At 49.5% G+C, this 11,710-nt stretch overlaps 1 long non-coding RNA gene across 1 annotated transcript; it reads left to right on the top strand.

Annotated features, from left to right (window-relative positions):
• The first annotated feature begins 701 nt into the window (after positions 1-701).
• On the top strand, positions 702-8,062 carry LOC112447734 (uncharacterized). Its single transcript, XR_003035893.2, has 3 exons — positions 702-1,939; positions 4,460-4,558; positions 6,749-8,062. It is a non-coding gene; the product is annotated as an uncharacterized lncRNA (long non-coding RNA).
• The last annotated feature ends 3,648 nt before the right edge of the window (positions 8,063-11,710 follow it).

Raw genomic sequence — 11,710 nt, 5'->3', positions numbered from 1 at the left:
GCAGGTATTCATTTATTCATCAAATATTTATCTTACCCTTCGTCACTTCTATGCACCGTGCAGAGCACTGGGCTGTGAAGATGAGCAAGGTAGGCTCATGTCTGGGAAGGAGAGAGATGGTGGGGGATGGGGTGTGACAGCTGAGGGCTTGCAGAAGGGAACACTCCTTTTTCAGCCAGGCCGAGGGCTCAGAGGCTTGTCAGGATAAGAAGCTGCCTGAAGGCATTGCATTTCCCACAGCGCCCAGTGCAGTGCTGGGAAGCCCTTGTAAGATGGTTTATTGCCCCGACTAAGATGGAGATGGTGTGGAAATTCTCTTTGGCAGCCCTGAAGCAGCTGGGCTCTGTGACAGCTGAGAAATGAGAGCTCCTGGTCTTCCCAACACCTCGGGGTGTGCGCTCTGGTGCTGCCTGCCAAAGCCTTGAGCATTCCACTCATCCACCCGACAGAGTTATGGGGCACCCACCGTGGGTCAGGCATTCAAGCAAAGCAGACTCAGAGCTGAGGGAGCTCACTTCTCCGGGAGAGCAGGGGACACGTAGGACATCAAACTGGTGATAAGGCCATGGAGAACAAGAAAGAGTGGAGGACAGGGAGTATGGGGAAGGGGCTGTGTAGTATAGAATAGGGTCTCCGAGAAGTACAACAGAAGACTCAGTCCCCTCCCCTCATCCTGCCCCTGTGTTACCTGAGCACCCAAGAACAATAGCTGCTGGTAAATAGGAGCCCGCCAAGGAAAGTGACAAGTCACATGACCCCAGGAAGTGGCCAGCTCAGGAAGACAGGCTGTGCATGCCCTCCCTCCCCAAAGATCTGATCAGTGAAACTGATACAGCCCAATTTGGGGACAGTCAAGAGAGCTCATGCCTGGGGAGGAAATAGGGTCATCTTTTCTGGGGTCAGGAGAAAGTTTGTTAAGATGGAGGCAGGCCTCCTGGCAGCATCTTGGGGTAAAGGGCATCCAGCTCCCAAGAAAAGCTTTGGCAAAAGGCTGAGATAGAAAGACAAGGTCCTGGACAGGAGGCCGGGGCCAGGACTGGGTGTGGGTCCCTCCTGGGAACTGGAGTGTCAGTGAGGAAGGGTCACAAGGCCAGGTCACTGGAATAGGCTGGGAGGCACAGCTGCATTGGGGTAACACGGGGGTCACAGACCCCGGCCCTCTGAGAGCCTGGCTACTCTAGGGGGCAGAATGAGAAGAACTCAGGGTCAAATAGGCTGGAGCAGGGGGTTGGCATGGCCTTCCCGAGTGGCACTAGTGGTAAAGAATCTGCCTGCCAATGCAGGAGACATAAGAGACACAGGTTGGACCCCTGGGTCGGAAAGATCCCCTGGAGGAGGAAATGCAGCCGACACCAGTATTCTTGCCTGGAGACTCCCATGGACAGAGGAGCTAGGCAGGCTACAGTGCGTGGGGTCACAAAGAATCAGACACGATTGAAGCGACTTAGCACGCATGGCACGAAGAGGGTTGGGGTAGAGTGGCCACGTTGTGGGGGCTGCGGGAACCAAGGGATTTGTGTTTCTCTCAGATCTACTAACCCTGGCTAAGGTGTCTCTTTGCTGTAGCCAAGACCTGCTTGTTCTCTCATCTGTCAAGTACTGCGGTGCTTTTAACCATGAGCCAAATAATACGGAAATAAATCTCAAATCTAATGGGAGGGAACTAAGGAGGGTGAAATGGCAAGGAATCCCCAGTTTTGTATGCCGAAAGCATAAATCCTAACAGAAACCAAGCAGAAGGAGACTGGAGCCTCTGGGGAGGAGAAAAGTACGTACAGTAAAGAGTGACCGGCACATCGTGCCCCGCTGTGCGGACGCCAGGGTCAGAACAGCGTGTCAGGTTGCCACTTTGATCGTGGGATCTGGATCAGAGAGAACATGGGATTTGGACTTATGCTCTGGGTTTGGCTGCCCGCCCATGCTGGCTGCGTGACCTCGGGTGAGTTCCTTTCCCCTCCAAGCCTTTCTTTCTTCACTGATGTAGCAGGAGCCTGCGTGTTGGAGCCTGCACCACCAGGACTCGGCCCTGTCTGCCCAGTTAGTGGGGAAACCCTGGGGCTTGTAGGGAGCTGCCAGGAGCCCAGTGTGGTGAGCTCACCAAAAGGGCAGAGCATCCAGGTCCAAGAATGGAGTAGGTTTCAGTACGTTGTGCTCACAGCGGCTGATCTATTCTGGGCCCTATCCCCTGTTGGAGCCAAGTCTGATTCCTAGGCAAAGCCATCTCTAAAAGCGAATAGATTGCCTACAGAGGTAGTAATACAGGCCCATGGTCATAGGAACCCTGGAAAGGAGCATAATGGGGAGAAAGTCATCTTCTCCACAGTACAGGCTTGCCAGAGCAAAAAGGGAGAGCAGGGAAAGGGGTGGGCCTGGCTCCCAGCCACCGACCTGTTGGTGAGAAAGGGTAGGACATCTCACCTCAGGGTCTCCCCCAAAGTATAGAGTGCAGGGTGCTTTGCTGGGAGTAAGTTCTATGTAAGAGTTGGTGATAACCAACTAATATCTAGATTATTAGTTTTAATGTGACTTCATTTGCCCTACATGGTGAGGGCATCTTGGGTAAAACCTACCTCTTGGGGATCCCTTGAATCATCCACAGGCCAGAGCCTGGACATGGCTAATGCACAGCAAATGTCAGATTCACCCCAGAAACCGCCTGGGTGCCTATGGGCCCCTTGGAAGACTGTTCAGGACCCCTGGTGTGTCGAGAGTTGCACGGCATTCCCAGGGCAAAGATTTGCAATCAGAAAGTAACCTAACGTGCATCTTTGAGCACCTACTATGTGCCGGGGAGGTATTTATGCTAAGAGGGATTTGAATTCTTTTTTTTTTTTTCCAGCACTTTACAAAATACTTTGATATGCATTTATTCATAGTCTTTACAACAACCTAACAATATAGGATCCCCATTTACAGGTGAGAAGACTGAGTTTCAAAGAGGCTAAGTAATTTATCTATAATGACCCAATTAATACAGGGTGCAGTGGGGATCAAACTCATCTTTTCTTTGGTGTGAAGCTGAGATCAAAGTGATGAAATAAGGAGGGGAAAACCAAGCAAATGCTAAAACCTGAGGTTCTGACAGGAAGAGCTAGAGAAATCAGTGGAAACTGGAGCTGGACTAGACCGGGGTGGACGGCAGCGGGTGGGTGTAGGATGGAGGCCACGTGTGGGGAGGGCTGGGCTCCGGGGGCATTGCCTGGAGCTGCCCTCTGGTTTGTCACACTTCACAGAGAATTTTTACAGACTTTCTGAGAGGAAACTGCAACTCACTCCTGCCTCTCTGCAAGTGACCATGGGCACTTTGCTCCTGATGAAATGAGCAAATGTTCTGTCTGAGCATCTAAACCACCTCTCCTTACTTCAGCGGCTGCTGGTCTCAGGCTCTGTATCCTGCTCATTTCTCAATCCTGCTGGACGATTATCTATGATATTCCAAAAGGAAAGCCACATACTGAAATGTGTCAATATTAGGACATTAGTAAGCCATGGACGGAGGAGCCTGGTAGGCTGCATGCAGTCCATGGGGTCGCGAAGAGTCGGACACGACTGAGCGACTTCCCTTTCACTTTTCACATTCATGCATTGGAGAAGGAAATGGCAACCCACTCCAGTATTCTTGCTTGGAGAATCCCAGGGACGGGGGACCCTGGTGGGCTGCCATCTGTGGGGTCACACAGAGTTGGACACTGAAGCGACTTAGCAGCAGCAGCAGCAGCAAGCCAGGGATGATGCTCATTTCAAATTGCAGGAGGAAAAGGAAGCGTCACAGAAAGAAACACATCCCTATGGGTCAGACTTTGTGCTGGCAACTTTCACATTTGTGATCTCTGTTCACGTACACTACCGTGTTAGGTGGACTATCGTATCAGTTCCACCTTGGCAGCTGAGGAAATAATCGTTGAGAGAAGTAAAGTAACTCGGCCAAAGTCGCACAGCTAACAAGTGGCGAACCTATTGTTTGAATCCAGGTCTGACTTCCAATAAACCACACTTTACAGCCTGTGGAATTCAGGTGGAATTAACAGGACCAATAAACGCAGTTTAATGGACAATAAAACTCTTAACCCTGCTTTTTATTAATTCAGTGTATAAACATCGCCGTTTCAAAATTACCAGCTTGGAGAGAGTTTTTAAATAGTGAATCGTGCGGGATTCATGGAGTCCCAACAGTTAGAACTTGACGTGACTGAGGTGCTACCAGAGGACCCTAAAAGGAGGTGATGGCTTCCACCTATGAACTTTCATTTGTGAGAGTGCCTTTTTGAAAATGGGGCCCCTCTTGCACTGAGCAGAGGAAGTGGTAGAGATTCTCAGATGAACCTGCCTGATTCCTTCAAACTCTGTTGAATACAAGTGTCAAAGTTTGACACATTCTAACCACTTTACCTTCTTTGGCGACTCCAACACCGACTCCAACCCTGAAGAAGAGAGTAGGAAACTCGTTTCTGCTTGACAGGGACAACATGAGATGGGAAAGATCTCCGACGCTGAACGGGTTTCTGACAGTTCTTCAGAAGAAAGTGCCTTCTGCCTGTTCGGTTCAATCTGAGTCCAGGTGAGTCACCTCATTTTCAGTCAGGCAAGTATTTTAAGACACGAGGAATCTAAGCCAGAACTGGCAAAGAAAGGTGAGGAATGGATTATCGCCATTCACTTGGATGGTTTTCGTGGTGCTGGAAAAACCATTTCCAGCTGGAGTCTGGCTCACTGTTGTTTTTCTGGTGGCCACCCCGACACCAGCGTGGGACAGGGTGCATGCACGCCCACACCTGCATCAGACACCCACTCTAGAGGCTCATGTCAGTTGGTCCGTGGTTCGTGGGCTGTGCTCGTGTGGATGGTAAACCCACTCCCTGACATCAGCTCGCAGGGAGCCAGCATGACTCCCCCTGTTACCCCACCCCTAACCCCTGAGACATCACTGGATGTTTTGGAACAGAGTCAGCAGCTGCAGGAACCACCTCACCTGCTGCTGCTCCTTGGTTCAACGTGTGGCTCTGGAAAATACCCCATCGCTGTCTCTTAAATATGACTCAAGGCTCAGGTGTCCTGTTAATCCAAGGGCAAAGGAGAGTGTCAAGGTCTCCGGGAGCTGGGGAGAGGGGCAGAGGTGCTGCCCATGGGAAATGACTGGAGCCCGTGGTCAGGCTCACCTAGGCACTGCCTGGGGGTACAGCCTGCCTTCCTGGCACCTACCTTGCAAAGCTTTGCCTGGCTGCACTGAAGGGGGCCCGGAGGCTCTGAGCAGGAAAGTAGAGTGCCCTGCACTGTGCTCCCCCTTCCAATGTCCCACAGGGCGGCCCCTCTCTCTCTGCCTCCTCTTTCACCCATTCTTTTAGGGGGAGGGGCCAGAGGTGGAGAAGGACACTGTAGTGGGGTGGGGGTGGGGATGGGGCAGGAGCCACCAGGCTACTTGGATTTTCCTGAATCACTTTAATTAATCTAAGCCTTTATATAAATGCAATAAACAAGCAAGCACCATACCTGTGCTCTGCGATCTCCTCCCCCAGACTCTCAGTCAGTCTGGGGAGCAGCCTTACTTTGATTAAGCACCCAGGTGATTGGGCTGCAGGTGATCCTGGATCACATTTGGAGAAACACTGAGGACAGAAATGAGCCAGCAAGTGGATGGGTTACAGCTAGTGTGAGAGGTAATTCATCCAGTGTCTTAAAACAGTGGCAGGGCTGGATTGTGATCCACCCTCCAAATTCATGTATTTAAGTCCTAACCCCCCAGACCTCACTCCGAATGTGAATGTATTTGGAGATAGAGACTTAAAAGAGGTAATTAAGTGAAGATAAGGTCTTTAAATGAGCCCTAATCCAATGTGACTGGTAAGAAAAGGAGATTAGGACCCAGGCACGCACAGAAGTAAGACCATGTGAGGACAGGGGAGGCCGTCAGCCATCCGCAAGCCAGAGATGGGCCTCTGAAAAAATCTGCAGACACCTTGATCTCAGACTTCCGGCCTCCAGAATGGTGGGAAAATAGATCTCTGTTGTTTAAGCTACTCAGTCTGTGGTACTTTATTATGGCAACCCCACCAAACCAGTACAAACAGGAGACCTGGTTTCACTGAATAATCCTCGCAGAAGGTAGAGAGTGCTTCAACTTACTGTATGAACAAGGCTAGCTTAAGGACCTAAGGACATGAGTCCCAGCCCTGGTGCATCAGCGGTAACTCAGGCTTCGCACACAGCTTTCCGATGTCAGACGTGCCAGCACTCAAAGGCCAAATGCTTCTCTTCTGGTTACCATCTGAGTGATTTAAAAAAGACAGTCATTATTTTTTTTAAAAAAGAATATATGTACTTAATGCTTATTGCTGTTTAGTCGCTAAGCTGTGTCTTACTCTTTTGTGACCCCATAGACTGAAGCCCTCTAGACTGGAGCCCCCATAGACCAGGCTCCTCTGTCCACGGGATTTTCCAGGCAAGAATACTGGAATGGATTACCATTTCCTTCTCAATGAGATCTTCCCGACCCAATGATGGAGGCTGTGTCTCCTGGATTGCAGGCAGTCTCCTGCATTGTAGGCGGATTCTTTACCGACTGAGCCACCAGTATTTCTATAGTGAGATGTATATGGTGTGTAAATAAAGTAGCTTGTGTCAACTCAAGACAGGGTTTTCTATCAGATGAGTTTATTCCAGATCAGGTTTTGCTGCCAAGTGAGTTATAAATATAATTTTTGGTCTTTAGAGCTTTTAAGGTTTTGAAGTTATGTTCTCCCTGTTTCTTCAGATGAAGACACTGAGGCACAGGTTGGTGAAATAATGTCCACATTCATTACCTCGTGGGAGGTGCAACTGGTCTACCAATGGGGCAGGCTGGCTCCAGAGTCCATGCTCTTCCCGACTACCTGGCTGTGCCCTCGGAGCTGCCTACTTCTCAGGGTCCGACCCATCTGAAGAATACAGATCATGTCCAGCTTGCAGCCTTGCTCTGAAGACCAGCTGCAATGTAGGTAGAGTCGTGTTGTGGGCTGAATTATGTCCCCCCACCAGATTCATATGTTGAAACTTTAACTCCAATACCTCTGAATATAATCTTATATGGAAATAGGGTCATTGCAGATAACAATCAGCTAAATGAAGGTCATTTAAGGTGGATCCCTAATCCAATCTGACTGGTGTCTTTATTTAAAGAAAAGCTATTTGGGATTTCCCTGGCAATCCAGTAGTTGACTTCACCTTCAATGCAGGGGGCATGGGTTCAATCCCTGGTCGGGGAATTAAGATCCCACAATGCCACACAGCACGGCTAAAAAATAATAATAATAAAAATAAAAAATAAGCAAAGCAGTTTGGACAGAGACAGACATGTTCTCAGGGAGAATGCACATGACTATGAAGGCAGAGATCAGGGCGAAGCTTCCGCAAGCCAAGGAGAGCCCAAGATTGCCAGCAAAGCACTGGAAGCTAGGGGAGAGGGGCATGGATTGGCTTCTCTCACTGGCCCTCTGAAGGAACCAACTCTGCCAACACCTTCATCTCGAACTCATAGCCCCCAGGACTGTGAGACAAATTGCTGTTGTTCAAGGCCCCAGTTGGTGGTGCCTTGTTACAGCCACCCTAGTTAACTAGTGCAAACTTTTTACACAAGTGCTGTAAGTCAAGTTCTGAGTGAGAGACCAATAGATGCCAGGTAATCTCATTTATCATCTTTATGATGACATGGAAAAAGCTTCAGATTCTTCGTGGAAAAATCATCCGTCAATTAAGTGATTTCTGAGGCCTCTTCCACTTTTCATGTTTAATTTTCCATGATTGTAACATGAGGATAATTCAGCTCCACTTGTCACTTGCACCAGTGGTCCAGCTCCTACAGCTGTTTTGAAAATTTCCTTAGCTGTTTTGAAAATGGGCTAATGGAGAGGTGGTCCTAATAATCAAAACAAAACAAAGCAAAGCAAGACATTTCTTTCCCTGTTTTCTGGGTTACATCACTGTACATTAAAACCAACACCACGTGGGCCCTGCTTTGCCCTCTGATGTTCCTGCTTGTATCAGCAGCTCCATCAGCCGTGGGGTTTTCTGAACCCCTTTCCCTTGTGTCTTCAGGTCTGCTGAGGTTAACCCACATGATTGTTGGGCTGCCAATTCTGCAGGGGAAAGCAGAAATCTCAGTTAGAGGTTGTTTCCTGTGGGCTAAGAGTGTATCATTGGAACCCTGTTTAGACCTGGAGTGGTGGGTTCTTCATTTGGAAACATGTCCCTGCACTGCCATGTCACTCAGCAATAAGAGCTGCTTTCAGAGAGTCTGAAGGGCTGTTGAACACTTTTCCTGTTCTCAGGATGAGGCCCGGTGGCCCCAGTGTAGGGAAACAGGTAAAATGCTCAACAGTTTTCCTCAGGCTGCAGAGATGGGTCTCCCATTGCCAAGCCGAGTCAACTCGTTTGGGCTCTGCCTTTTAGATTCTACACATCAAGTCAGAAGGTGCTTTCCTATAGGTGGGGTGTGGCCCCCAGCTCCCCATCTGTGGCAACAGGACTTTAATGGCTGTGTGTGTTCAGAGAAAGGACTTCAGGTTCCTTCAACATTCCTTTGCACCTGTTCTCAAGGCTGCTTCTCTAATGTCCTGTCAACTCCTCAGACTTGGTCCAGTGGGCTGCTCTCCACTGGTTTCCTGAAAGAGCTTCCTCCCCAAGCCAGAGGGCCTCTCTCACCTCCCTGAAACCCAGGCCCTATCCTCTGCTAAAACCTCTGCTTAAGACTTTTCTTTTTCTCCCTGTTTCTGGTTTTCCTCTCAGGAATTTTAGGGAAAGTGTGCCTTTTCTTGGGCTTCCCAGGTGGCTGGTAAAGAATCTGCGTGCCATTTCAGGAGACACAAGTTCCATCAAGTTCCATCCCTGTGTTGGGAAGATCTCCTGGAGGAGGAAATGGAAACCCACTCCAGTATTCTTGCCCGAGAATCCCATGCACAGAGGAAGCTGGTGGGCTACAGTCCATAGGATCTCAAAGAATTGGGCACAACTAAGTGACTGAGCATGCGCACACACATGTCTTTTTCTTATTACAGCTGAAGCCTGCTGGAATTCAAAATGGTTGCAGAGTGACAGGTTTTACTTTGAGGCTCTCACGGTGGGTGATTCCATCTCGTCCCAACATGGGAGGTTTAATTAAGCAAGAGCAAGTGCCTAATAGATGGAGCTGCTTGGGAGTACAAACCACATCTTGTTCAAGCCCAGAGCTTGGCACATAGTAGATGCTCAATAAAGTCATCTGTTGGATGACTGCACCTTTGTTTTCTTTCTTCTTCAGAAAAGTGTCTGACATGTGTTAAATCTAGAATCATGACAGCAGACAGGGTTGTAGGATGCCTCTGCTGTGTAGTAGCTCTCGTGGATCGTGTCCAAGGAAGAGGTCCTGTGGCCAGGAGGCAGAGGTCCCGGTATGGCTCAGCCATTATCCAAGAAACCCTGGGGTCTTCAGCCTCCCTGGGCCTCAGGGTCTTCCACTGCAGCATGGAAGTTACCCTGTCTTCTCTGCCTGCCTCCCCAGGGTGATGAGAACATGACACAAGAACGGATGTGACAATTCTCTGAAACAATTCTCTGAAAACTTCAAAGACCATGCCAGAGGTATTATTTTTATTGTTTTTGTTGTCACAGATATTGTAGAGTTGAGCTACTCATAATTATTTTTTAGAATTTTACTTATTTACTTATTATTTTGGTGGCGGTGGGTCATCACTGCTGTGCACAGGCTTTCTCTAGTTGCAGCGAGTGGGGGCTAGTCTTCGTTGCAGTGCATGGACTCCAGGTGTGCAGGCTTAGTAACTGTGGTGCATGGGCTTAGTTGCTCCATGGCATTTGTGATCTTCCCGGACCAGGGATCAAACCCATGTCCCCTGCATTGGTGGGTGGATTCTTAACCACTGGACCACCAGGGAAGTCCCTCATAATTATTTTTGACCTTTATCTCTTTTCTTTTACAAGTTCACACTTGGGGACCAAAACCAGGTTTACCTCCTTCCCCAGCTAAAGAAATATCCATCCTTTTAATCCAAGCACTGTCAAATGCTGGCCTCCTTGGAGCTCAGTCATCTGTTTGGTCAGATGTGGCGAGGGATAAGTTAAGTCACAGAAGACTGGTTGACAAATAGTTGCCAAAGCCATCAAGAACAGAAACAGTACAGCCTTCTCCCCCGAGGGCCATGCTTCTCTATGGCATCCTTGAGCTGTCCAGAGAGCCCTGGGCCTGCTCTAGACAGAGCAGCACAGGGAGGAGACAGTTCATCAGGAACAGCCAGCCAGGGGCCAGGAGAGACTGGGCAGGACCCCCACCTCCTGTCTTCCAAGTGCTTACTCTACTCCCTACGCGCCTCTCGAGGGATCAATGGATGAGGCCACGGTAGGTGGTGCTTTGCCTCCTCTGTCTCCTGTTGCTAAGGTAACCAAGTGAGATGAAACAGAAACAAGCCCGTGATCTTGCTGCCTCCACCCACATGTCCAAACAGCCCCCATTTCAGCCAGAGATTCACAGTCAGGCCAATGGCTGAGCATGTGTTTTGGGGTCAGGGACCACCCCCCCAAAGAGAAACGCCTAAGCTGGGTGGCAGCCTATACTCTCTGAATACTCTTCCTGGGCAGACAAGGTGTTGCAGCTGTGGTGGGGTGAGGGGTAGAGGTGAGGGATCGAAATGTTTCTAGTGTGTGGTTGTCAATATGTGATATGGTTGGAATTGTCCAAGGCCTGGCTACCAGCTGCCTATCCTTGGTTTACTCAGGGAATCTATAGACCAAGAGGGCAGAGGGCACAGCCTCTAACCCTCACCTCTGGAATCTGTGTCTCTAGCTTTCCCATTTGCCCCCAAGATGAACCCCCTACCCCAAGCTTTCAGATGAGAGCCCTTCTTAAGGATCAACATGGTACCATGGGGAGGAGGGCAAGGTCGGCTAGGAAAGAGGGAGCTACTTGTGGACCACAGAAGTGGGGAGCTGCTCAGGAGAGAGGAGAGGGGAGGGGAGAAGGGAGGTGAGGAGAGGAGAGGGGAGGGGAGGGGAGGTGCTAGGCTGACCACATGGACGACCACTGCAAGGTCTCCCTCCAGCTCCAAGGCCCAACTCAGTGGTGACCTTCTCCAAACGCCTTTTCAAATCCACTTGGGCTGGAAATACCATTTTCCTCCTTTCTACTCACCAGTGTTTTCATCTGCACCTCCCTGTGGACCTATAATCTGTTTACCTTATATTCGCCTTTTGAATAACTTTTGTTCAGTTCAGTTCAGTTCAGTAGCTCAGTCGTGTCTGACTCTTTGAGACCCCATGAATCGTAGCACGCCAGGTTACACAAATACTAATATATGCTCATTGAAGGAAACACAGACACCCACAAAGAAGAGACTAAAAACCACTCATAAGTACCCTGTGGAGGTGATCACTGTCAGCTTTTGGGGGTGTAGCCTAATTTAGGTCAGGTCTCTCTTCTCTGCCAACATTCAGCTCTTCAGCGACCAAGTCCAAACCTCCCCTCCCCTCTGTGTTCCCTCACAGCTACCACAGAGCCTCCCTTCCGCAGAGACTGGTTTGTGCATTTTAAATGAATGGATGAATAAACAAGTAACAGATAGATGGATAAGTGGACAGAAGGTGGAAGAAAAAGTTCTCTTACCCAGAAGTAGCCCCAGTGAAGGAACCAAGAAGGGAAGAGAGGGTATCAGCCCCTAGAAGACACCTGAGCCTCATGCCCCTGACCGCCTCC

The sequence above is a fragment of the Bos taurus genome, chromosome 1, assembly GCF_002263795.3.
Source record: "Bos taurus isolate L1 Dominette 01449 registration number 42190680 breed Hereford chromosome 1, ARS-UCD2.0, whole genome shotgun sequence".
NCBI classification, from domain to species: domain Eukaryota; kingdom Metazoa; phylum Chordata; class Mammalia; order Artiodactyla; family Bovidae; genus Bos; species Bos taurus.
The sequence above is the reverse complement of the archived record's forward strand: the minus strand, read 5'-3'. Positions and strand labels throughout refer to the sequence as shown.